General features: G+C 40.4%; 1 protein-coding gene and 1 long non-coding RNA gene across 7 annotated transcripts in view; both read left to right on the forward strand.

Moving 5' to 3' along the window:
• Window positions 1–26033, forward strand: part of MACROD2 (mono-ADP ribosylhydrolase 2) — a 978088-nt gene that overhangs the window by 310158 nt on the left and 641897 nt on the right. The window lies entirely within an intron of this gene.
• Window positions 1218–5917, forward strand: LOC308473730. Of its 3 annotated transcripts, XR_013984259.1 has the most exons (4): window positions 1713–1825; window positions 2341–2448; window positions 3703–3765; window positions 5252–5917. It is a non-coding gene; the product is annotated as an uncharacterized lncRNA (long non-coding RNA). The 3 variants fall into 3 exon arrangements; XR_013984257.1 differs by having other exon boundaries at window positions 1218–1831; window positions 2341–3765; XR_013984258.1 differs by having other exon boundaries at window positions 1218–1825; window positions 2341–3765.

The following is a 26033-nucleotide window of genomic DNA, read 5'->3' on the forward strand; positions in this document are numbered from 1 at the left end:
AAAGTTCGCTGTGGTTTGGAAATGGGGGGCTGGATTGACCCCCCCTATGTCGGGATATCTGGACTTTTTAAATACAGTAACAGGCTGCGACACGTTTGGAATTGTGGGGGCCCACAATTTCGGAGGGCCCTTGAAGCATGCTCTTAAATACTACATGGAATGCAGCGATGAATATGGAAAAGGGTCTGACTTGATGAGAAGGGCCAAAAACACTATTAAGTTGGAGTTACTACGAGCAAGTGACTACAGCCACAAATATGAAGAAAAGCCGCGGAAGGGCCATGGAAGTGACCTGAGGGCCTCGGACATAAGGTCACCGGGTTAGATTGAGGAATAAGGACTGACAAATCCCGGAACCAGGAGGAAGGGACGTTGGATAAAGATTGGACTTGTTTATATGCTTTTTTCTCTTTTTTCTTTTTTTTAACTAATAGAATGTTTTATAAAGTTGATGAATGATAGAATGATAGAAAAATGAATGATAGAAAAAATGTTGGAGAAATTACCTGGCTTTAGTAAAGATGTATAAAGAATTATGAAAGAACATTATGAACACAAGAAGCTTGTAAAGTTAAGACTTAAATTTTAAATTTTAAGGTTTATTTTATTATAGAAAGATAGGATTAGAAAGGATTTGCTGGGATAATTAACAACTAGAATACAAAGGAAGGGAGGAGGAGGAGGTCTAAGAAAGAAAGTAATGACAGTTAAGGATCTGAAAATAATGAAATTGTTTTGTTTTTTCTTCTTTATTATTATTTTTCTTCTGTATCTTCTACTTTTTCATATTTTTATTTTTATTTTTGTATTTCTTTTTTGTGTAAGCTTTTGTATTTTCTATTTTTTGTTTTGTATTCTTTGTATCTTTTGAAATTCCAATAAATATCATTAAAAAAAAAATAGATGTTGGATTCTAAAAAATGATCGTCACTTTCACTTGAGTATTGTTATCGATTAGTGATGGTTGTTCACAATTTTAGAGGGGGGAAAGCAGGTTATTAAGTTTTAAATAAGCTGAGTTTGTTAAAGATTATTTTACGAATCTGGCAGCAACCCTTCTTCAATCATTGACTGTTTCTCCTGAGAGATTGTGAAATTTAATTCCATGAGGAATTAAACAAGGACGGATCAGTTGGGCTGGCAGAAAGCTGTCTAGTAGCTCCAGTTCCTTTGGTAGTTTCTTTTTCTTTGTGCCTCTGTGAGGGATGCTCATTTATTGCTGGGGAGAGAGGTGGGGAAAGGGGGGTGAAATAGATGGATGTGGATAGATAGATAGTGTGTGTGTGTGTGTGTGTGTGTGTGTGTGTGAATCTATGGTGTGGTTAGCCTCACTCACTTTTGGCTCTTACCTCGCCCATTGCTGGCATTTGGCCCTGGAAGAGAATGTGGCCCCATGTGTGTACAAACACACACATATGGTGGGGCTGTTTTTGTACTCTCCTTCCATCGTAGCAATATGTTTTACAAAAAACTCCCAGCCCTTCTTGTTCAAACATGCAGTGGTGGTTGATGTACCATTTTGCCAGTAGGAATCACTGGTTGCCACAGTGGGTGACCAGTGGAAGAGAGAATTCTCATTGTTACTGGTAACAATTGGAAGGTGACAATGGAGGCAGCGGGTGTGTGCCTCTGAGCACCAAGCAAGCGAATGGTTGCTAACTGCTGCAGCATATTGATATGGGAGAGGGCAGCCAGCCAGCCAGGAGCAGAATCAGGATGCTAAATTAACAGGCAACTGAGTATCTTGCTATTTCCCAGAAAGATGAAAGTTCTGTGTATAAATCTGTGGTATAATCTCAGCATTCTTGGTCTAGCCAAAAGTAAGGTAAAGGTACCCCTGCCCGTACGGGCCAGTCGTGTCCGACTCTAGGGTTGTGCGCCCATCTCACTTAAGAGGCCAGGGGCCAGTGCTGTCTGGAGACACTTCCGGGTCACGTGGCCAGCGTGACGAAGCTGCTCTGGCGAGCCAGCACCAGTGCAGCACACGGAAACGCCGTTTACCTTCCTGCTATAAAGCGGTACCTATTTATCTACTTGCACTTAGGGGTGCTTTCAAACTGCTAGGTGGGCAGGAGCTGGGACCGAAAGACGGGAGCTCACCCCGCCGCGGGGATTCGAACCGCCGACCATGCGATCGGCAAGCCGTAGGCACTGAGGTTTTACCCACAGCGCCACCCGCGTCCCTAGCCAAAAGTAATTGCTGCTTATACTGTTGCAACTGAACAGCAACCTGAATTGACAGCTGTGTAAGCTAAGCCGTATGCGGTTTATTGAAAAATCTAGAGGTTTTAGTATAAACACTTACAAAGTCAGGGCTCGTTAATCAATTTTCTAATCAAGGAAGCAGAGATAACAAGTGATCATCTGGAGCAGCAAGTATTTTCATAAACTGCAGCAATTAGCAATGTGCCTCTCACAGACAAATGGGGAGCAGAATCTCCCACTCAGGTGAGCTCTGAGCATATTCCACATGACATTCAATCACATGTGAAATGTTTCACTGCTAATGTACAAAATTTGAGTTTGTAGTTGTCTGTGCTCTTGAGAATTTGCAGAGATCAAGCTCTAGTTACACTTTTAGACTTTCGTAGCAGCAAAAATTTCTGGGAGGGTAGCTGTCCCTCTGCTCCCACCAAGGTCCTGTGCAGGTAATGATATATGCAGCTACACATGGTTGCTGAGGGAAAACTGCTGGACAGCAGAGGCATTGTCTGAGAAGTATGTGGCATGTGATGCTAACTTTCTGTGGGAAAGGGGTCTAGCTGCAGCGTCAGAAGCCCATGAGTGTCAGGGGTGAGAAGCTGCCTGTTCTTAATGCAGACAAATTAGAGCTTTAAGCGACAAAACTGATATTTCTTTGGGGATGTCTTACCAAACAAATAAGCCTTGGAGTGGGGTAGGGGACTTGTGTGCTTCCCAGCTGCCGTCAACATACAGAAACTATGGAAAGCCTGATTCACACAGGGCAAGGGTTGTTCTCTAGAAGACTATTGCCCTACTTCAGGCATTACCTAGTCTTGCAAAGTAAACACCACCGGGAAAAGAGTGTAATAGTTTCACCTACCCCCATCATTGTTCCAGTTTCCCTCCATAAGCTGAAAGGCAATCTTCTGAACTGGGGAGCCTCCGCAAGTAAACCATGTTCTTTGCTTCCCTCCAACTTAGGGTGTTCTCCAAATTAGGGTAAGTGATCAAAATGGTGACCTGGGGAGGCAGAGCTAGCATACTCTTCCTCTTGACTAAAGCATGCCTGAAGTGGGGAACCCACTTTGCTACTCCAGTGGCCGGGTGGGCGAGGTGATCAGCCTGCAGTGCAGCTTTGCAATGCCTGCCCCTTACAAGGCTTTCTTAGATTTGCCACTTGGCCATGACAACAAGGAGGTACACGGATTCTCCTTGGCTGCTGCTTAACAATGAGGGAGGGGAAGTGGAAAGTGGAAACAAGCGAGGATTGCTTTTAAGCAGAATTTGTTTCCTAACCTGGCAAAAATATATATGTGGAAATGGGAAAGGCTGAATATACAAAAAATGTGAGGGCAATATATCAACATAAATGGTTATATATGAGGAAATGGTTCATTGAAATGATGATATATGTGTAAATTGTAGAGAGAGAACCGCTAGAACAATATAATAAATGAATGAAAAAAGATCAATGTTTTAATCACTATTTATTTCTTACACTTATATTTCATCTGTAAGGGCTTCAAGATGAGATATATGGTTCTGTCCCTCCCATTTTTGTCATCACAACAACCTTGTGAGGTATGTTAGACTGAGAAATGGTGGCTGGTCCAAGCTTATCCAATGAGCTTCATGTTTGATCCCTGGTCTCCCAAACCCTAGTCAAACAATGAGAGTGAAATAAAAGATTAGGGTGTGATAAATCTTAAGTGTTTGTAAATTGAGTCTACATTACATTCAGGCTATTACTGTTTTAGGGTGTTGGTTATTTTAAGTGCCAAATCGAAACATTTCAGCCTCAGTTATGTTAATTTATATGTTTCACCGTTTAATGTTAGGGCAATGTAAAGTTAATGTTTTAAACTGAAGTGAAATTGCATCTAATTTATTTCTAACAAAACTGGCATTTAAATGGGATTAATTGCTGCAATAAGAAAGAAAACTTTATATGTTAACTACATGTGGATCATAACTACTGTGTATTGTTTGTTGTAATAGTTCCCATGTAATAGAAGTGAATATTGCAAAAAATAAAATTATTGCTGCTTGAAAAGAAGAAGAAAATACTATAGAATCTAAAATTCTCCCGCATTTTAGAATGATTGACAGACTACTGAGAAGTTAAATGTTACACAATGGAATGTATTCACCTCTCCTTTTGACCATTAAGGGGAATGATAAGATGAAAGGGAGAAAACATCAACGGTGGTGTGTGTTACAAACCCCATCATATCCCATCAGCACAGTGGTATGCACTGAGTTCTCTAGGCACCTCTGATCTCTACATGGAAGGGAGTAATGTTGGCAGTGAAGCAGAGGACACAGTATCACATTCATCTAGGCACTTTTATTAGGGCCATCGTCTCCTAGTAACAAAAGCCATACAATGTGGGTCAAAAAATAAACCCTCCTGAAATGAAAGAATTACTCAGTCTGCCCTGTGACCTGATGAAACTTTTGCAGTATCTTTCACCTCTCTCTTGGAGTGTCCAGGCAGATAACTTTTTTAAAATGTCATTTAAAACAACGTGGCAAAAGCCAATAGGCTTTGTCAAAATTCAAAGGATTACAGTTATAAATGACCATCCATTCAAATCTATAATATGTCACAAATTGCAAAATAGTGCATGTTTGTCTATTATTGTGGGATATTTCCCCCCCTCTGTTGGATATGTAATGCAATAACTAGCATGCTTATTCAGATGTAAGTCCCACAGAATTCAGTGGTTCTTATTCCTTAGTAAATAGGAGTAATTTAGGATTGTCGCCTTAATGCCTTCTCCCCCCTTTGCCTTGTTTTTAACTTTTGCCTTGAAAAATCTAGTAATAATGTGTTCATTCCAACTCTCTGTTGTTAATGTGGATGGTACTGGTTGCTAGTTGGGTACTTGTAACATGGACTGTCAGCTTTAGTTTCATGATACCTTCATTTGCATAGACTCCCTGTGTCTATTCCAAGGAACAGACAAACCAAGGCATTCATCTAGATGAAGGATAATTGTACATTTTCTGTATAAAGTGATTTGTCATTTTAGAATCTTACCAATTTACTCTTTCTCTTAAAAAGGACTGAAATTGCAAGGTGAGGTTCATGCCTAAACTTCAACAGCATGCAGGCAGTGTAGATGTTGTACAACCTCACATTTTGTGATGGCTACATTTTGCAGGTGAAAAATGTATTCATAATACCATATTCTCACTGCCAAGAGTTCTCCCACACACCACCCCCATTGTACTTCACTTGAACGCTCAAGTTAACCCACTCCGTATTGTATTGATTTACCTTGCAATAGCTGATCCTTCACAGATGTAAAAGCAAAATTCTTCTCATTAAGAATGAAATGCCTAATTGTAATATGATTTATCACCAGCACTTCAAAATAAGCCTTATCAGCAACAGTGTACAAAATGGTACATGGCACTACATGTTACGTTTTGTGTTTATGGGCATGCATCTGCATTCATGTGCATTAAAGATGAGATATATTAGCCCTGTGCTATTTAACTTGTAGATACCCGGGGAAGAGGCTAAAACCAGAAGCAACATAATTCTAGCACTACACATCAACAATTTTAACAAGGCACTCCCTAGAATGCACCTACAGCAAAATAGGAGAAAAACTGTGCCTTACCACAGACAAGTACCAGAGAACTGGGACTGTCAAGGACAATTGGATTGTATACAAATGCATTATCCATGGCTAGCCTCTGTTGCATTCATCCTTGCTGTTTGCTTACTTATTTATTGCAGGGTAAGCCAGTGTGGTGCCCTCCAGAAGTTCTTGGACTATGATTTCCATCAGCCCCTGCCAGCATGTCAAAAGATCAGAGATGATGGGAGCTGTTGTCCAGCAATGACAGGGGGTGGCACCATCTTGACTACTTGTGGCTTTATCGCATTGACTCTGAGAGCCTTGTGATACCTGAGCTCTTGATCATCGTTCCAGGCAAAGCTCAACTCTATGGTCTAATTAAACATAGTCTGCTGAATTCTAATAAAGCATGTCAAGACTCAGCCACATAACCAACCTCAACAGATGAGAAGATCTATTACCTTTCCTTTTGAACACCTATGTAGACTTTGAAAGCTTTCAGTGTTGGAAACAAGTAGCTGATTCAGTGAATAAAAGGCAGCATTCAGCCTGCACTTGCTTTCTGTTTCTTGCCTTGGCATAGAGTATTCATTACGTTCGTCAAAACATGGCTCCTGAGGAAGTGAATGGTGATTCACAACATTTAGTGGGAACAGGATATTGCTGCAGTCATTTTTATGCCTTGAGTGGCAGGCAAGAACAATTCAAGGGCCAGGTAGACACACCTGGACTTTTGCAGCCATCTCTTTCTTTCTGTTAATCTGGAAATGTAGATTTAACAGATCTGCTAATACCTTTTAATATGTTACCAAATTGATGTTATGTTAGCACCTACATACAATTAAAGTGAAAAAGTTTGATAAACAAGACAAGTAGCTCTTCCCCAGCCCTCATTTTCAGATCTATATCAGATTCTGGTACCACCTTGAAATTGCTGGTTGGAGAAAGATGGTCAGACACACAAATTGAATAAAAGAGGCAGTAGTTGCCATGTGCGATACCACTGAGTGACATAGTAATGAGACTTTCATAGGCATCTGAGATAGGATATTTCGATTTTCAGCATGTAGGATATTTTCAGGGGTTTTTTTTAATAAATGAAAGTTAAATTGCCATGATTTTAAGTAAACCTGAGGTTTATCTTGTTACTTGTCATTTATACAGGTAGCAAAGCACCAGGAAAGAAATTGCATCTCCTAAGTAATAAAGGGATACCCTATGGAACTGGTATTGTGTTATGTGAGGATTGATTTCAGAATGTTCTCTGTTTCAAGTGTAGCTTTGGATAACAAAAAGCTTCAGACCTTTATTTGATGATCTGCCAAACAGAAACCTTCTTTTAAAAGAATATTCTGCTTCAAAGTTTCTCTGTATCCAGGCACTATATTACACTGATTTTTGGAAATCCAGCTAAAATTCTAAATGTTCCAAAATACTGTTTGTGGCCAAATCTTGTTTCTGTTCTAACACTGGTAGTAACATTTTAAAAACGCTTCTTGTTGTTTTAAAGCTGTGAAATCCCTTAGTAGAAGCTTAATAATATAGACTAGTGGCCACCAGTGTGGGGTCTGCAGGAATCACACTACCTGCCCGTACCTTCTGTGGCACCCACAAAAGGTCTCAGTAAATAGCCCTTTCAAAAATCCACAATATGCAGGAGACAGTTTGCCTTCCCTGCTCAGTTACTCTTTGCACTGGCTGAGCCTCTTGTACCTTGAACGTGGCCCTTTAAACATGCATATATTTCACTGGAAGCAGGGATTCGTTGTCCATCTTTCCGTCTGTTCTCAATAGAGGAGAGGTGAAGATCTTCTCTCTGTGACCGGACATGGTGCTGACTGATGTAGGTACGTCGTCCGTCCGTCCCCCCATGATGGAGTGACTGACTGATGGGGGCATATCTGCACTATTCTGTGCTCTGGCCTCTTTATCTGCTGTGTTTTTGGTTTTTTTAAAATAATTTTTTTTTTTAATAAATATTTATTAGGGTTTAAAATACAAATAGATATAATAAACAATATAACATATGTCCTAACATAGTTTCACATCTTCTTTGGACTCCCTCACATCTCCCGCTCCCACTTTCATCGTTATAAATTTTTACCAGCAATTTATCATCTTGTTTGCATTCTTATGTCCCATCTATTTATTTATAATCTAGTAATTCTCGAAAACGTTTATGTTTTCTCAATCTCACTTATCATCCTGAATCATCTAATTTAGTGGTGCTCAATTATTTATGATCTAGCATCCTTCTTAACATTCAATCAAATTACAGTATTTTTGTAGATAAATCTTGAATTTCTTCCAATCCTCTTCCATCCTCTCCTCTCCCAGGTCACGGATTCTGCCGGTCATCTCAGCCAGTTCCATATAGTCTATCAGTTGCATCTGCCATTCTTCCAGTGTGGGTAGATCTTGAGTTTTCCAGTGCTTCGCAAGAAGTATCCTTGCTGCTGTTGTTGCGTACATAAAAAGTGTCCGGTCCTTCTTTGCCACCCCTTGGCCGACAATACCCAAAAGAAAGGCCTCTGGTTTCTTTGTGAAGGTATACTTAAATACCTTTTTCAGTTCATTATAGATCATTTCCCAGAACGCCTTCACTTTAGGGCAGGTCCACCAGAGGTGGAAGAATGTTCCTTCACTCTCTTTACATTTCCAGCACTTATTATCAGACAGGTGGTATATTTTTGCAAGTTTGACTGGGGTCATATACCATCTATATATCATTTTCATTACATTTTCTTTCAAAGCATTGCATGCAGTAAAGTTCAACCCAGTTCTCCACAACCTTTCCCAGTCCTCAAACATGATATTGTATCCAATGTCCTGCGCCCACCTTATCATAGCCGATTTAACCATTTCATCTTGTGTATTCCATTTTAACAGCAAGTTATACATTCTTGAAAGTACCTTAATCTTTGGTTCTAACAGTTCTGTTTCTAGTTTCGATTTCTCCACCTGGAACCCTAATTTCTTGTCATTTTTAAAAACTTCTTTAATCTGAGCATAATGTAACCAGTCTCGCACTTTATCCTTCATTTTCTCCAAACTCTGCAATTTCCAATTGTCTCCATCTTTTTCTAGTATTTCCCAGTATTTTGGCCATTTGGCCTCCATATTGGGTCTTTTTCGGGCCTTAGCTTCCAAAGGTGAAAGCCACCTTGGAGTTTTATTTTCCAACAAGTCTTTATATTTTGTCCAGACATTAAACAGTGATTTTCTGACAATATGGTTCTTAAAGGCCTTATTGATTTTAACCTTATCGTACCATAAGTATGCATGCCATCCAAAAGTATTGTTAAACCCTTCCAAGTCCAACACGTCAGTGTCTTCGAGAAGTAGCCAGTCTTTTAGCCAGCAGAAAGCTGCGGCCTCATAGTACAACTTTAAGTCTGGCAGGGCAAAGCCCCCTCTTTCTTTCGCATCAGTTAATATCTTAAACTTAATTCTGGGCTTTTTGCCCTGCCAGACAAACTTAGAGATATCTCTCTGCCACTTCTGAAAACACTCCGTCTTATCCACAACCTGAAGTGTTTGAAACAAAAACAACATCTTTGGCAATACATTCATCTTGATAGCAGCAATTCGGCCTAACAAAGAAAGTTTCAATTTTGTCCAGCTGTCTAAATCTCTCTTAATTTCTGACCAACATTTTTCATAGTTATCCTTAAATAGACTCAGATTTTTTGCTGTTATGTTTACCCCTAGGTACTTTACTTTTTTAACCACATTTAGTTCTGTCTCTCTCTGAAACTGTTCTGACTCTGTATCTGTCATGTTTTTCCCCAAAACCTTAGTTTTCTGTTTGTTTAATTTGAATCCCGCCACCCGACCAAAGTCTTCCGGGGGCGGCGCGAACGGCAATGGCGGTCCTCTTTCATTAGTGAGGAGGAGGCTCCGCAGAAACTGGGTCGTCCGCTACGGCGAAGCGGAGACCCACCTTGGAAACCCACAGGCAGCAAGAGCCTGTGGTCTTGAGGCTCGGTGGGCGCCAGAAGCGACCCCCAAAACGCAGAAGGAACCCTGTAAGGGGCTCCGGAACGTGGAGGGGGTAGCGGCGCTGTGAGCCGTTTCGCGATCTGTGGAGCGAAGCCGCGCGGCTGCTGCCGGTGAGCGCTGATCTCTTTTCCTGCAAATTCTTGATTCGGAAGAAAGCAACAATCCGTGAGTAAAGACTGAATATTTTAAATTCGAGACTAAAATATTGAACTTGGCTGAAAGCGGAGAGACGTGGAAACAGGAAGTCCGTCTCCCGCTGTTACTGAACTTTAAAGCAAGGAGCTGGAGGAGTGGAGGCGTAAAAAGAACTTTTAATCCTACTGATCTGAGCACCCACTGAATTTTCTTTTAAACAAAGTAAGGACTTTAAGCTTATGATTTTGCACCTTCTATTCGCATCGCTCTACCTTTCTTCTATTGGAATTACAATTGGAATGAGAAACCCAGGGTCTGGAGCTGCCTGAGCTGCCTGAGAGACTGAGCTGTCAGTTTTGCAGATTTGGTTATTGTGTATCAGAACTTGCAACAATCTGAGGGTATTTGGACTTGTTATTTTGAAACATCGTTTGAAATACCAGCAAGCACTGATAGAAACAAAGTGGCTGTTAACATTAACTCTGCTAAATACTTGTTTTTGAAGGTTCCTGGACACTAAATCGGACTTTAATTTTATTAGAATTCTTCCCTAAAGACATCTTAAGCTCCCTCTAGAGGATTTGAGACTTACAACAGTGACTGTACATTTACTTTCTCTTTCCCGGCCTCCTGTCTTCTCTGGGCTTCTGTTTTCCCATGGGAATAACTCAGCTTGACCTTGACTTTTAGATAACTTTGGAATGAGTGGCACAAGAAGAAGGGGAAGAACTAGACAAACAACCTTGACAACTCTAACCTCAGCCTCGCAGACACGTAGATCATCTGTACCTACTTTGCCTTCAGAGGTAGAAGAAGCTGTTCTGCCACAGGCAAGGGAGGGAGAAACGGAGCAGTTACAATTGGAAGATATGGCCTCAGGATCATCTGCTTCTATTCTAGAGAAAATCTATGAAAAATTGGAATCTCTGGATAAGAGAGTGGAATCTTTGGACAAGAAAGCAGATGAGCAAACAGCCAAGATTGATCAAAATACAGAATGTTTAAATAGATTAACTGGACAAGTCGCACAGAACACACAGGTAATTGGACAGTTGACGGAGGCCACAGCAGAAAATCGGAAACTAGCTGAGGACACTAGTCAAAAACTTGAAAATTTAGAACAAGAGGTAAGACCACTCTGCAAACAAGTAGGTGAACATCAGATCTATCTTTCTATGATAGAACTGCGAAACCGGGAGAATAATTTGAGGATTAGGTCGGTACCAGAAGCGGAAGGAGGCAACCTAGCTGAGTTCTTGACTAAAGAATTCTCCAAGTTTTGGAATTTAGAGGAAAAGGACTTTAAAATTGTGTCAGCTTTCAGGCTTGGAAGATTTACAAAGAAGGAGAGGCCCAGAGACTGTTTGATAACATTGAGATCAAAGGAGGAAAGGGACAAGATTTTGGGCCTACATTACGAAAAGTCACTGGACATTCTGGATAGAAGAACTGAAATTTACAAAGATATTCCTAGACAACTGTTGGACCTCAGATCCGCCTACTCTGAACTTGTCAAACTACTGAGGAGCAACTCAATTGCTTTTAGGTGGGAATTTCCCCAAGGAATATCTTTTACCTTTAGAGGGAAGAAGGTTAAAATCAGAACATTGGAAGATAGAGACAAATTTTTGTCTACATACGGAGAGGACCTTCAAAAAGGAATTGAATTACCCTTTGGGCCTGGAGCACCGGCAGTACCGGCACCCTTGGAACCTGATGATCCTGTGAATAAGATACCACCCCTAGAAAAATAACCAGATTTATTCAGGATGTCTCTGCAACTCTTGAGCTGGAATATAAATGGCTGTAACATTCCGGAAAAAAGGAAGAAAATATTTCATATATTAAAAAAAGAACAATTGGACATTATTTGTTTACAGGAAACACATGTGACTAGGCTCCACAGAAAAGTGTTAATAAACAAAAGACTTGGCCAGGAATTTATATCTTCGGACAAAGTAAAGAAGAGAGGTGTGGTGATATATGCGAAAGAGAGCCTGTCACCCAAATTCCTATTCAAAGATGAACATGGAAGAATCTTGGCAATTGAGATACAACATCAAGGAGAGAAGCTTTTGATACTAGGAATCTACGCACCAAACGAAGGGAAATCGGAATTCTACAGGAAGTTGCATGAGACTATGCTGGACTATCTGGACTATAACAACATCGTTATGATGGGAGATATGAATGGGGTCGTATCAACCAACATGGACAAGTCACAAAGTCAAAATGTTACAAAAGACGGCAGACTACCCAAAACTTTCTTTGAAATGACAGACAATATGGATTTGATTGACATCTGGAGGACAAAGAACCCCTTGGGAAGAGAGGGAACATTCTTCTCTGAAGCCCAACTGACCTGGACAAGAATCGACCAAATATGGATATCTAGAGGTCTGGCACCTAAGGCTAGAAAGGTGGAAATCTGCCCAAAGACCTGCTCCGACCACAATGCAGTAAAGATGGACATGACACTGTTACCAACCGGCTCTTTTAGATGGAAGATGAATGACAACTTGCTTAGAGATCAGGAGATTATCAAGAAGGCCCAAAAAGCCCTGAAGGACTATTTTGAGATAAATATGAACACCACGGTGGAAAAAAGAATCGTCTGGGACGCAAGCAAAGCCGTTATGAGGGGATTCTTGATACAACAGAATGCAGTAAAGAAAAGGACACAAAATGAGAGAAAAGACAAGATTTTGGACAAAATAAAAGAATTAGAGAAGAAGTTAAGATTAAACCCGAAGTCACAGCCAACTCTGAGAGAAATTAAACTCTATCAAGCACAATATTCTAAATTGATAAACCAGGAAATAGAGTGGAAGGTCAAATTAATGAAACAAAAAACGTTTGAGTCAGCGAATAAATGTGGAAAACTGCTAGCTTGGCAGTTGAAGAGAAGACAAAGATTAAATACAGTTACAAACTTAGAGATTGAAGGAAGAAATATTCAGAATCCTGTGGACATTTTTAAAATAATTTTTATTAACCGACCAATCAAATCAAATCAAATCACATCACATAAATTCCGAATTACAAAGCCGAATTTTAAATTTTTGTTGAGGGGACCCATATTTCAAGTTCCGAAGGGGGATTCCGATCATCATCTTGCTGCTGCGTTAATATCCACAAATCTGTCCAAATAATGTTCATAATTCTATCCAGTCTTATCTTGCTGTTTCCACATCTCATCTTGTTCGTATATTTTCTTTTTTCCCCTTTTGGATCTCTTCTGATAATCTCCTTAAGCTGGTAAACACCAGTTGTAATCCTGTGTGAATTGCTCCGTTCGTCCAATCATCATATCCAGATGGTTTCCATATATCATCACTTTCATAAATAACAGCACTCTTTCCATCATTAATCTCGCAAATCTGTCGCTCTTTAGTCCCATTGAGGAGGCTCACCCACAGTATAAAAACAGCTCTGTTCCTCCTCCCAGACTTAAGTCTTCCGACAGAACTTGCCAAAATGGCGACGCTATTTTTTACTGCGTCATTCCAAAGCTCTTATACTTTCCACGATCTTCTTGAAACATGCTTTGGTTAGAAAATTATCTCCACACAGCCTTAAATCCACAGCTTAAGTCATGTAAACGGCATTTCTGACTTGTGACTTGTGTGTGTGTGGGGGGGGATTCTTAGTTAATCACATAGAGAAAAGAAAGGAAAGTTTTCCCCCCTCCCCCATCCAGTCCCGTTGCCAAACATACCGAGCCTTGGTGTGTCTTCTCATGATTTATTGTTCCTCTGACCCGTCTTATTTATCAGAGATCTCTTCAGTTAGCAGTCTTTACTCCCCCTTCTTCCTTGAAATATGTGCATTCGCTTCCTCCTAATTGTTTCTTTTGAAGTTGCTGCAGCTAGGAGGCGCGGATCAGAGACAGCGTCCAGGAGCGCCGAGATCCACAGGAGGGCTTTCTGCCTAGTGCCCCCATCCCCACAAATTTGGGGGTGGTATAGGGCACAGCAGGCAAGGGCAGTCCCCCCCCCACACGCTTGGGGGGGCAGGGAGGCTATTTACTCCCATCACAGCCTCCTAATTACCTTGTGTGGGTCGGAGAGATGTTATTGTCAGCCATCTTCCGATGCGCCCCTAGTGGCCCCTCTCTTTATCTGCTGTTTTATATGGGATGTCCCTGCTGCTCCCACTTTGAGTTACATCACACCCTGTCAGCAGCCATTGTGTTACTGACCTCTTTAGCGATTTCTCAAAATTCTAAAAATATGCCTGCTGGCCCCGCAAAAAGGTTGATGTCCCATGATATAGGGTCAAATGCAACATAGCACTAAGGTGAACATCCTGTCAGCTTAAGGTTTTCTCCCCTTCCCCTCCTCCTGCATGTCCCATGTGTTTTAGGGGTTCCACCTACCCTACAGAACAGATCTGGGGATGGGATGGGAAGTGCATGCAGGGGGAGAAAGGGGGAGTCCTGATGCAGAAACAGAAGTTGTTCTGCCCTTGCAATTATATAGGTCTTAATATTGCATACAAGTGGCACCTTCAGCAAAACTTCGAGACATTCCATTGATTTCAATGGAAGAGTTAAGCATGTCCATAGAAATCTGGGATTTAGCTGGATCAAGATCTGAGTTTAGTTTTGGTTATTGTTGTTGTTGTTGTTGTTGTTGTTGTTGTTGTTGTTGTTGTCGTTGGCATCTGTCTGTTTTGGGAAGCAGTGGAAGAGTGCACCTTCAGACACTGTGTGTCCTAACACTCTCCAAGATTTGAAAGGGGGGGAAAGGTGCTGGTACTGTGTACCAGTGAGTACTTCCAGAAAACAACAACAACAACAACAACAACACCATCCCTTTAAATTCAATTATGTGCAATAAAGGTAGATAAATAGTATGGCTGGTGGCTTATTTGGCATTTTATTTGCTTTCACAATATCTTCCAGTTGTAAACTTTGCACAGTATTTTATTTGCCCAGATTTTTTCAGGAAGTTCAGGTTATTATCCAAAACTATTGCAGAAGCTGCTTAAGTTAAATCAGGAGTGGAGAACCTTTGGCCTTCCAGATTCCTAAACAACAACTCCCATCAGTCATAGCAAGCAATTCCAATGTCCGTGGATGATGGGAGTTGTAGTTCAGCAGCATCTAGAGGGCCAGAAGTTCCCCACACCTAAGTTAGATTTTGCTGCCTATAGATGCAAACAATTAGTTCAGAGGTCTCTGCATTAATAGTTCTGTGATTCAGTTAATTATTTGCATGGGTCTGAAAGACCCATGAAATCTCAGTAATTTAAGTTATCATGTTTAGGTGTGCAAACCATCAGTCATAAAATGCTACCATTAAGTGAAGGCAAGAGCGTTTTCATCAGATACCAAATTAGGCAATTGAGATTTTTCATAAAACATATCCTCCCATAAAACTAATCCTGCTTTTGTGAATGCTACTGTTATATGATCTTTCTCCCTTGGTCAGAATATTCACTTAATGGTAAAAAATGATGCAGTATTGCCCTCCAGAGAGGAATACCTGTGGGAAGGCTTGGATTTTTCAGTAAGTGAGGAAGACTTTCATAGTTTGGAAATTCATCCAGGCCCTTATAATATTTCCCAGACTGTAGTTCTTTTCAAGTAGCCCATCTCAAGTATCATTCGTTTCCACAGTACTATGCCTGATGCACCGATCTTCAAAGCAAATAATCAAGAGGGACTCAAATTGAAGTGTTGCCAGAGTTTTTAGCTGAAGAGTGTTGTTTCATATCAGAAGGGCATGCTTTTATGCTCAGCTCAGGAAGTCTGCTAATCAGTTCAGCAGGTCAGCCTGCTCCAGAATCTCCCTTTATAAGTGGCTACTTAATGAAAAGATTCAAAGCAAGTCTATTTCCCACTACAATGACAACCTGGGATTTGTGCTCAAGTCATAGTGACCAGAACATGGCTGCCTCAAGAGAGTGTCTAGCACATTTATACTGATGCTAGCAATTGTGTTGTTTGGCAATATAAAAGGGACACAAACCTAGACTATTTGGTGGTTTTTCTCTCTTTCTCCTAGTATTAGGATGCAGCTAAGGGGACACTTGATACTTAAAATGCATGCAGTTGATATCAGAGACCTAAAAAGTCCACATGTTGCCCGGTGCATATTTCGGGTAGAATACATACATGCAAAATTACTAAACCTCTAATTAGTTTTCCTGCAAGTACCCTAAGGGTTGTTGCAATCAGCTGTTTTGACAAGAACTGGCGATTATCAAAATAATATAATTGGTTCTTACAGACTTGGGCTGGGATCCAAAGAATGGGATAGGGTGTCTCTGTTTTGTTCAGGGTTTTCTCATCTTCCCTACAACCATCCAAACCCAAATGTTAGGGTGCTCCGAAGTAGCATCCCACAACATACTGCCAAGTGTTTGTGAGTGCAGTGTGTACTCATGGACTCTCTACACCCCAGTAAAAATGTTGGCATAAAAATAATGAAATATAAAATAATAATAATTAAAATATGCCTTCTGCTTCTGAGAGTTGGTGCATGCAACTGATGTCTCCAAAAGAAACAATGGTGGTATCATAAAGAGCTGGTGCAGGTATAATGTTGACACCTTCTTAACTATGATTAACATATTGGGAGCTAACCTCCCACCACATCTTTTCTGGAGAGAGTGTGTCTTGGGCGCTGTGCGTGTTAGTGGCTTGAAACACAGCAAGGTTGTTCCCTGCCCACTGCATTTCAAGACACAGTTTTATGTTTCTGTACACACCAGAGAAAGGGCGGAGATGTCTTCACCTGGTGCACATTATCTGATTTTGTGTTCCTGTGCCTGAATCCCACCTGAACTCTGATTCATGAAGATGTCTGTCTGAAACCTGCACACCTTAGCTTAACCATGGTTTTCAAATCGGATGGAAGCTGATTTGAGGGGAAACGCATCAAACAGTAGTATATCTCAAAGTATTGGAGCCATATGGATTGTGGCTAATGTCATGTGTAATCTGCTTCAAACACCAGTGGCGGGGGCACACTGGAGCTGTAGGAAAGGGTAATGTGTACACAGCCATAATTGTACAAAAGGGTGACATTGGCACTGACCTCACCAACAAATCACACAGACTCCTGTTTAATCATGATCTGAAAAAGGAGTTTAATGTAAACTTCAAAACCAACATTAAGCCAGATACACCTAGCATTAACCATGTTGATGACAGTGCTGCAGTTGTTAAAACACAGTACAACGTGAATTCCAAAAATAAAAAAAACCCAATTATCTTACCTAGATAAATTTTAGGTGTAATCAATAGTGGTCATGTGTAGGACTGACCTCAGTTGGAGGGGATGGGGAACAGTTAAGCACTGAAAGGATGGGCCTTAAGGAGGTGCTTGTAATCCTGTGGCCCACTTCTGATCCTTGAATGATGGCTTCTGACATGTCCAAACTAGCCTGGGACTGGCACAGAAGCTGATTTTTCTTTCTATTTTCAGTGCCAGATCATATTCCCACCTATGATGTTGCAGTGTTGTGTCTAACAGAAACAGGTGGATAAACAAGTTTAAATGTTGTTAATATATTATTGCAAGTAAAACTCCATGTTGTAGGAAGGCACACAATCAGAGTGAGATGCTAAATACAGAAAGGTTTGGGTGCCATACTGTTTTGCATGCCTTGATTTTTCCATTTCTCCAGGAAGAGGTGTTGAATCTATGTAAGGCTACAGGCAAGCAATTTGCTTTAGATGCTTTGAGAGTCACCATCTGTTGTAGGGAACATCATACATTTCTGAGCTTAGATCGCTGCAGCTAAATAAGGAGGAAAATGAGTTCACAAAGCAATTATTTGTTTTCAAAATGTAATTAAATGTTCGTTTCACATTTCTTCATGCAGTCAGTATATAGCTTGATGAATTGAGGTCATAAATAGCTTGTCTTTAAAAAGAAGCCTTTTAGTTCACTTTTTTTGCACTCATGCTTTCAGGTACTTAGGGAATTAAATAAGGTGGGTTGCAGCCCTGCCTTGTTAATGATTGAGAGAGAATGTGTAGTTACTACACGGCCTAACTTAGCAGCTATAAGAATGAGAATATATTGGAGAGGGTGCATATTTGTTTAGTCTGCAATTATAGCTGTATTTGGTTACATTGACGTAATACAGCAGAAAAATCATACTGAGTTCAAGTTTATATAAGTACAAAAATGTGTTTTTGCATCCTTCACTGGTTAGCAGTCACTGAGAAGATCAATGAAAATCTGCCTAATAAATTTAAAGAAAAGAAATAGAATTCATTCCCTATTCAAAACAGTTTAATCAGTTTCTCACACCATAATGAGTTTACAAACAACTCTACTATACCTGTGGTGAAGACTATGTGAATGGAAATGATGCATATTTATTAATGTATTACTTGTGGGAATATAGTCATGGACCCAAAGCCTATATTGGAATTTGTTACATGGAAGAAAATTTATGTGAAAGGCTCGTAATCCCAGAAGTAGAATTAAGACGAAATGAATAAGTAATTGAACCAATCTTTGATCATGAGCCTTGATTGTATCTTTAACAACTCTCACAAAAACTATATATTGATATTTAGCAGAGCAGTACGATGTAGCACTGAGAACCACAATGCTGAATTTTCATAACAATGTTGTAGTGCAAATGAAGGATACTTCAAAACAGGTTGGTTAGCGTTTGTAAGCAATAGTTTTCTTTTCTTTTTCTTTTATTATTATATATAATTTTATTATTTTTTGTCCTCAAAATTACATATCCAGACTTCAATGTTTGGAAAAGTGCAGTGCGTGTGTTTTCTGCTTCTGATGTAATTATTGTGTGGACATAATAGTTTCAAACAGTATAATTATTACAGCTTCTCTGGCATGGAGATATAACATTGAATTAATGAGTTGCTTGCTACAAAAGAGACCTTTGGTTTTAAATGTAGTTCAGTTTACAAACTGACCTCCATTTAATTCCAGGTCTCCACTTCTCATCCTCCCTGCAACAAGATGAATTATGTACCCATCCTCCTCAAGATCAACCGTGTGTTACAATATAGATTACATTTAAGGCAAAAAGATTTCTGGAAGTAGCAAGGTACATTTGTGAAAATATTTTAGGAAAAATGTGCCGCCTAGGGAATATTATATATCTCTCCTGAGACAGATGGATGCCAACCATGTAGTTTCCTTCACTTGGAATTCAATGAGACTCAGTCACTGCTCTGCCAATACAATGCTGGTTGAGATAATCAAAATGTACAGCTTAATTGGATGTTTTCTTGTGGATATTCATATTGAAGTTACCTAATTACATTTGTTAACAGATGCTTCTGTGTGCAGAATTTTGTTTTTAAAGAACTGTTTATAAAAAAAACCCAATCTTAATAACAATGGAGATGTATGGTAACACATTACATCTTTGAATAAATCAAACAGATAAATTCAAGAACCCCAAAGTTCAAAAGATGGTATTGGGGGCTGTTAGAATTATTGCACACCACCCCAATCTGTGAGCAAGTGCTTACCCAGGCTTTGTGTTTCCTTTTGGAAATGAGGCATAGTGGAAACTGGTGTCTTTATGATGTATGGCTTCCTTACACATATATGCAACCTGAGCCTACAATGTAGGGGTTCACAGCATCAACATCCCAAGGGGGTCTTGTTTCTTCTGTAGCCACGGCCTTGGATTCAAGCAGAAATCAAACACCATGTTCTACCTCTCTGGTTTCACAGTCTGCAGCTTCTTCCTCTAGGTCACAATTCTAGTTATTGCCCTTGATTTTTGAAATGGCTGCCATCTATGTTTGGTATAGGAGCTGGAAACCTGATTTTAAGAAATTGTATTAAATTAATTTGATTTGGTTTGATTTGTAATAATTTGGAAAATTAATAAAAATAATGAGAAAAAAAGTCAAATTCAGTTCTCTTAAAAGGAAAATTCATATCTTATCAAATGTATGCTGTGTTAAGAAATCATATGCACAAGTTGTGTTCTTTTCCATGCATCCTGATCATTCCTCTTCACTCTTCCCCTGGCACAGATAGATAAACAAACCAGGATGTGGATAGCTCAGCATTGCATCCGAATCCAGGACCCTGCTTTGTTCCAGCCTAACAAACCATGATTGCTAGCCAGCATTGTTCTTCATTCATTAATGTTGACTTATTGGCCATGGTTTATTAGGGCAAAACAAGCCATTTTCCCACGTTCTGACATACTGATAAGCCATCCCTTCCATCTGTACCATGGGAGGAGAAGAGCAGGAGCAACTGGGCAATATGCAGCTCACACTGCGTACTCAAGAATGTTGGATTACCATGATATGTAAATGGAGCCTATGAGACAGAGATTTGATATTCTATAAAGAGTCCCTTTCCAAAGTAGCCTCCCGATTTTAAAGTATTGACCATCACAATTATGCTTGGTGGCTTATAGATCACTTACATAACATTCTTATATTGCCAAAACAAATTCATCTATTGCTGAGCAGTTGGACCATTTTGTTGCCCTTGAATTACACTGCCTGTTACCAGCTGTTGTTGCTGACCGTGCACATGAGCAAAATAACGCCATTGTAAAGAGTGACGAGCTGCTGATATTGCAAATAATCCTGCTGCTTTCTGTTGGTAGAATTTAAATGCAATGTGTGAAAGTGTTCTAATAATGAAGGAATTACTGTGGTACCCTGGGTTACAGACGCTTCAGGTTACAGATGCTTCAGGTTACAGACTCCGCTAACCTAGAAGTAGTACCTCGGGTTAAGAACTTTGCTTCAGGATGAGAACGGAAATCGTGTGGCAGCAGCGTGGCAGCAGCAGCGGGAGGCCCAATTAGCTAAAGTGGTGCCTCAGGTTAAGAACAGTTACAGGTTAAGAACGGACCACCAGAACAAATTAAGTTCTTAATCCGAGGTACCACTGTAGTGCGCATCATGAACAAACAAGTGGTTTTCAGAAGTCATTTGCAAAGGATGTGTGGAACCTGGTTGCAACCATAGACATGATAGGGAGTCTGCAGCTGAATGACAGCGATGATCTCTTTTTAGAGAGACACAGGAGTGATTGGCAGTGCTAAAAGCAGATTGTCCCTTCCAATGTATGCCATTTGCCTGTCATGCTTTGGTTGTGTACTATGTATAATTTAACACCAGAGGATAAATCACTTGCATTTTGTATGGATGATAATTTGCTTTCAAAATGTTTTGCTTTTATACAGCACCTCAAGCTTCTTGAAAATCACTCATATTGGCGACTTCATAATAAGTACTGTCTAACCTTTTCTGTTAACCTGTGACACTTAACGTGACGGGAATAGCTATATAGCGAATGGAATATTAATCCACAGCACAAAGCCATTCTGTTTCACCACTCTGGCCAAGGTCAGTCCGAGAGAGCTGTCAAAAAGGTTAGCTAGCATGGAACCGTGGACTGTTTCATGCTGTCATTACTAATGCACATTCTTTGATAAATGAATGACTTCAAGTTTCTAATATAAATCCGGTAGCTTTGCATAGTGCATTGAGGGCAAGGGTGCCCAAGCATGTCCATGATGGTTGTGTGATCTTTCTGGGCAGCATCTACTTTTGGAGTTAGATTGTACTTATGAAAATCTTCGTAAATGCAAGTAGAGATTTTCCAGTGGGGATGTGCCAGGCAGCTTGTCACTCTGCCCACATGTGCCTAAGGATAGATATGTTCTGGGGTGCTTACTAATGAGTAGTTGTACATATGAGTAGATGTATCAAGTGCTTGAAGTGCTCATTTGCAGGTAGATACACTTGTGAGTGGGTGTGTCACAATTCCTCACAAAATGAATATACAAAATGCACAACAATACATCCAAGGAGGGTTATGCTGCAGAACCCTGCAGAAGCAGCATTGACACTAAAGATTAATGAACCATTTTTGTGTAATTAACAACATCCAGAACATGCTTCTATCAGCCTTTTTTCAGCTGGCAGCTGATCCAGCAGGTAGATACACTCCATTGCCTTCCCAAATTAAAACTGCATTTTAAAATTCCTCAGTAGAGGGAACACGGAAGGAAGAAATTAGCACTACGTGGAATATTATTTATTTCATTTGCTTGTTTGCTTGTGTGCCAACCATTATGTGGAATTCTATATTTATATGGCAGAACGTTGTCTAGATTATAATAGACGTTTTGGAAGTTGGCGTATTCAATCTTCCTTTTATTACATACCCAGAAAATACATGTTACACAAGTGGTCATTGTTACACTTTGAGTGAGACGTGGGTGGCACTGTGGTCTAAACCACTGAGCCTCTGCGGCTTGCCGATCAGAAGGTTGGCTGTTCAAATCTGCACAATGGGGTGAGCTCCTGTTGCTCTGTCCCAGCTTCTGCCATCCTAGCAGTTCGAAAGCACACCAGTGCAAGTAGATAAATAGGTACCGCTATGGTGGGAAGGTAAACAGCGTTTCCGTGCCCTCTGGCTTCCATCATTGTGTTCCGTTGCGCCAGAAGCGGTTTAGTAATGCTGGCCACATGACCCGGAAAGCTGTCTGTGGACAAAATGCCAACTCTCTTGACCTGAAAAGCGAGTTCAGCGCCGCAACCCCATAGCCGCCTTTGACTGGACTTAACTGTCCAGAAGTCCTTTACCTTTACCTTTTTACCATTACACTTCATCTCTTACATTCAAGTAATTGTACTGGAACAGGCATATTTTATATGGCAGTTGGCCTAGAAATGAAAGACACACATTTGAGAATGTTCTCGGGACTTAAGAGTGCTTTTCTCATTTGCCTATTCACGTGTTGTATTGCTTTGGTAATCAAGGTGTGTTCTTTAGTTATCATCTTGCCTTGCTAACATGATTTTCATTTTTCTAAATTGGTTTTCAATTTGTGTATATGCACACACAACTCCTTAACATAGGTTATTTAGGTATCTGATGGTATTAGAGACCTTTTGCTACCTCTTGCCCTCTAGAGGTTTTGGAGTACAATTTCCATAATCTCTGAGCACTGGTGAAACTATCCAAGGGAGAATACTTCTGTGCACATATGACTGTTTTGTGTAGCTTACATTTGTTTGCATTCATGAGATGGTATTTACTGCAATTCAAAGCATATCTGTTTAGATAAAGTATTTTAGAAAGGCAAATGCCTCTGAAATCCCATCTCACAATAAGCCTAATAGCCTCAGAGACGCACAGCATTCTGTGGCTATGATTTTTTATAGAAAATCATTTTAACATTATCCCTGCCCCTTTATGACCTTAGACTCTAAAGTGCTGCGAATCTCAGAGATTCTCTAGTTTATTGTGACATAAGCTCCTGCAGGTTTATGAGCACAGAAAACAGGGAGGTACTCTTAGAGTTAAAACAGCTTTGCTGGCTGCTTGAGCCTAAAAGGATTCTCTGGATTGCTTTTTTATTATTTATTGCTTTCTGTTAAAAAGCAAAATTGATTAACACTCCACACAGCAATCATGCACAATTATTCCATCAATCTATACTGGATTTTTATAGTGGTTAGTCCCATTGTTATGCCTCCATGATAGCTTATTTCATTGAAATAATGGTTCTAGAATGTTTGTTCTACTCTTAAGTTCTGAAATGGATATTCAGGAAGTCGGGGGGGGGGGGGAAATCATGAACCTTCTATGTAGCATTACATAAAACTTCTCACTCTGGTGCAATGGCATCTGAAGCTGTTGGCACGCAGCTGCACAGTGTTGCAATGACCTTTCCAAATACTCTGTGAATAAAAGGAGAAGAAACATCATTTCAGATAACAGATTTCACAAATCCTCCCCCTAGGTTTCACAGAATGATCAGACGGTTTTATATATTCAGCTAATCTTTATTACTTGAGTTGAATATCTTTCAGCTGCAGTCTTATTTTATTCCACGGTCAGATAAGGAGCAGTCTTTCAGTATCAGTCTGAACTGTTCCAGTTATGCTGGAAGGCTAATTATTTAGCATGTAGAGTGCTTTATTTCTTTTTCTGTCTATGTATAAAATCAAACAGATGCAAATAAACAGTAACCCCCTGTGACAGTATTGAATTGTTTGCCATGCTAGATTCTTGTGCTGGAAGCAAACACAGCAGCGTCTGGGCAGCTGCAGACATAATCTCGCTTGACCCTGCTTGGGTGGTCCGTAGAGCCGCCAGGCAGCATCTCACCCTGGAGCTCCTCCACAGATCCTTTAAATATACATATTAAAGGCAGCGGGAGCAAATCCTTTGGCTCACCCAGGAGGGGGATACTGAGCTGGGGTGATCCAGAAAAGGAAGGTACAGCATATTGTTCCTGACATCCTTTTGTCAAGGGCTAAGAGGATAACATAGCCTCCGGAAAATGTGGCAACCTCATCTGGTCCATCGGTTATTGTTAGTTTTCTAAGCATATGTCTCAAGCTGTGTCATGTCATTTAACAGAGAGCAGTTCTCTTTTCTACACTATATTATTAGTATGGCTTAAGAGCCAATCTGTCTCCCTTTGAATTCAATAGAAACCTTGCCACTGGTTTTCAATGGGGGAGAGGATTAAGACTTAGCTGCTTATACACAACATACAAATAATATTCAGTAGCTGAGTTATGGTGATATACCTTGGTTACCATTGAAAGAGCCTGTGAGATTGTGGTTCCTTCGAATCCTCTTAGTGGAGTAACATAATTCAGGATTTTCAACTTTACAATGGAATGCAAAAATCTGAGAAGAGAGAGCTTTTTCAGAGCTGTGGATGGCAGCAAGGGAATAATAACTTTTGATAAGTATTATAAATCTTCAGTAGTGTACCAAACATCCAGACCTTCCAAATACTGATTGTTCATACCTGTCATATTTTCCAGGTTTGGACAGGAAGCACTCAGGTCGGCACTGTGAAAGTCCATTTAAAAGCATTATCAATGAATGAATAGTTAAATGTAGGGCTGGCCCACCCATAAGGCAAGGTGAGATGTCTGCCTCGGGTGGCAGGATCTACAGGGGCAGCAGATCCCAATGTAGGTCTTTATTCCCCACTCCTCCTTCCTGATTTACTCACCCCTTTTTCACTGGCAGGGAGGGGGATGCCATCCTGCGACTTGCCTCAAGTGTCAAAATGTCATGGGCCAGCCCTGGCTAAATGACACCTTGACTTTTTTGATACTTCAAATATTCTACAACTAGTGAACACACAGCAGCAAAGTACAGCCTATAAAATAACCTAATTTGAAATTGGTGCTGCTCCAGTATTCAGATGAAATGTCTTGTTGTCTCGGGGATTAAGTTTTCTTTTACTATCATGTTTCCGACATGTTTTCTACTAATAGAATCTTCAGTGGATTTGTAATATGGTAGCATGTTGGAACAACTTGTATAATATTGAAAAGAGGTTACTAATGTCCAATTCTGAGGCCTGATCCAGCCCCTCACCCCCCGCAATTTTGTCTGCCCCCTCCTCCAAGATGCAAATAGTTTTGGTGGCAGTGACAAAAAGAGCAAACTTTTCTGTTTTCAGTTATTTTGTTCATAACCGAATTCCCATGCATGCATGTGTAGACACACAAACAAAGGTGGATTGTCACAAGCTGTTTCTTAGCCTCAGTGCAAATAGGCAAGGGGCTAGAGTGGTACCTCAGGTTACATACGCTTCAGGTTACAGACTCTGCTAACCCAGAAATAGTGCTTCAGGTTAAGAACTTTGCTTCAGGATGAGGACAGAAATCGTGCTCTGGCGGTACTGCAGCAGCAGGAGGCCCCATTAGATAAAGTGATGCTTCAGGCTAAGAACAGTTTCAGGTTAAGTACGGACCTCCGGAACGAATTAAGTACTTAACCCGAGGTACCACTGTATTTTGTCAATGATGTGAGTGCAGTGACTATGGCTCACGAACATAGTGTATTTCTGGAGTGAGAACAGCTCACCTCTCATTCACCTCTTCTAGAAATACACAGAAAATCAAGGCAGGGGCAAGAAGAAGCCTGCAAAAAAAGAAAAAGAAAAATGAGAAGCAGCTGCCACCGCTGTAGGTAAGCGAGGGAAAGAGGAGCTGTGTGGACTGTGAGTTTTGGTCCATTTTGCTGACAAGCATAGAAGAGGGTCATACAAAGGCATGCCTTGTCCAGTATCTGTAGCTTTAAGGGGGAAATTAGCTGTTGCAGGGCTAGGATTCACCTAAAAGGCAGATTGGGAGCACAGCTCAGATGGAAC

Source organism: Podarcis pityusensis, assembly GCF_964106645.2.
Source record: "Podarcis pityusensis genome assembly, chromosome: 3".
Lineage (NCBI taxonomy): Eukaryota > Metazoa > Chordata > Lepidosauria > Squamata > Lacertidae > Podarcis > Podarcis pityusensis.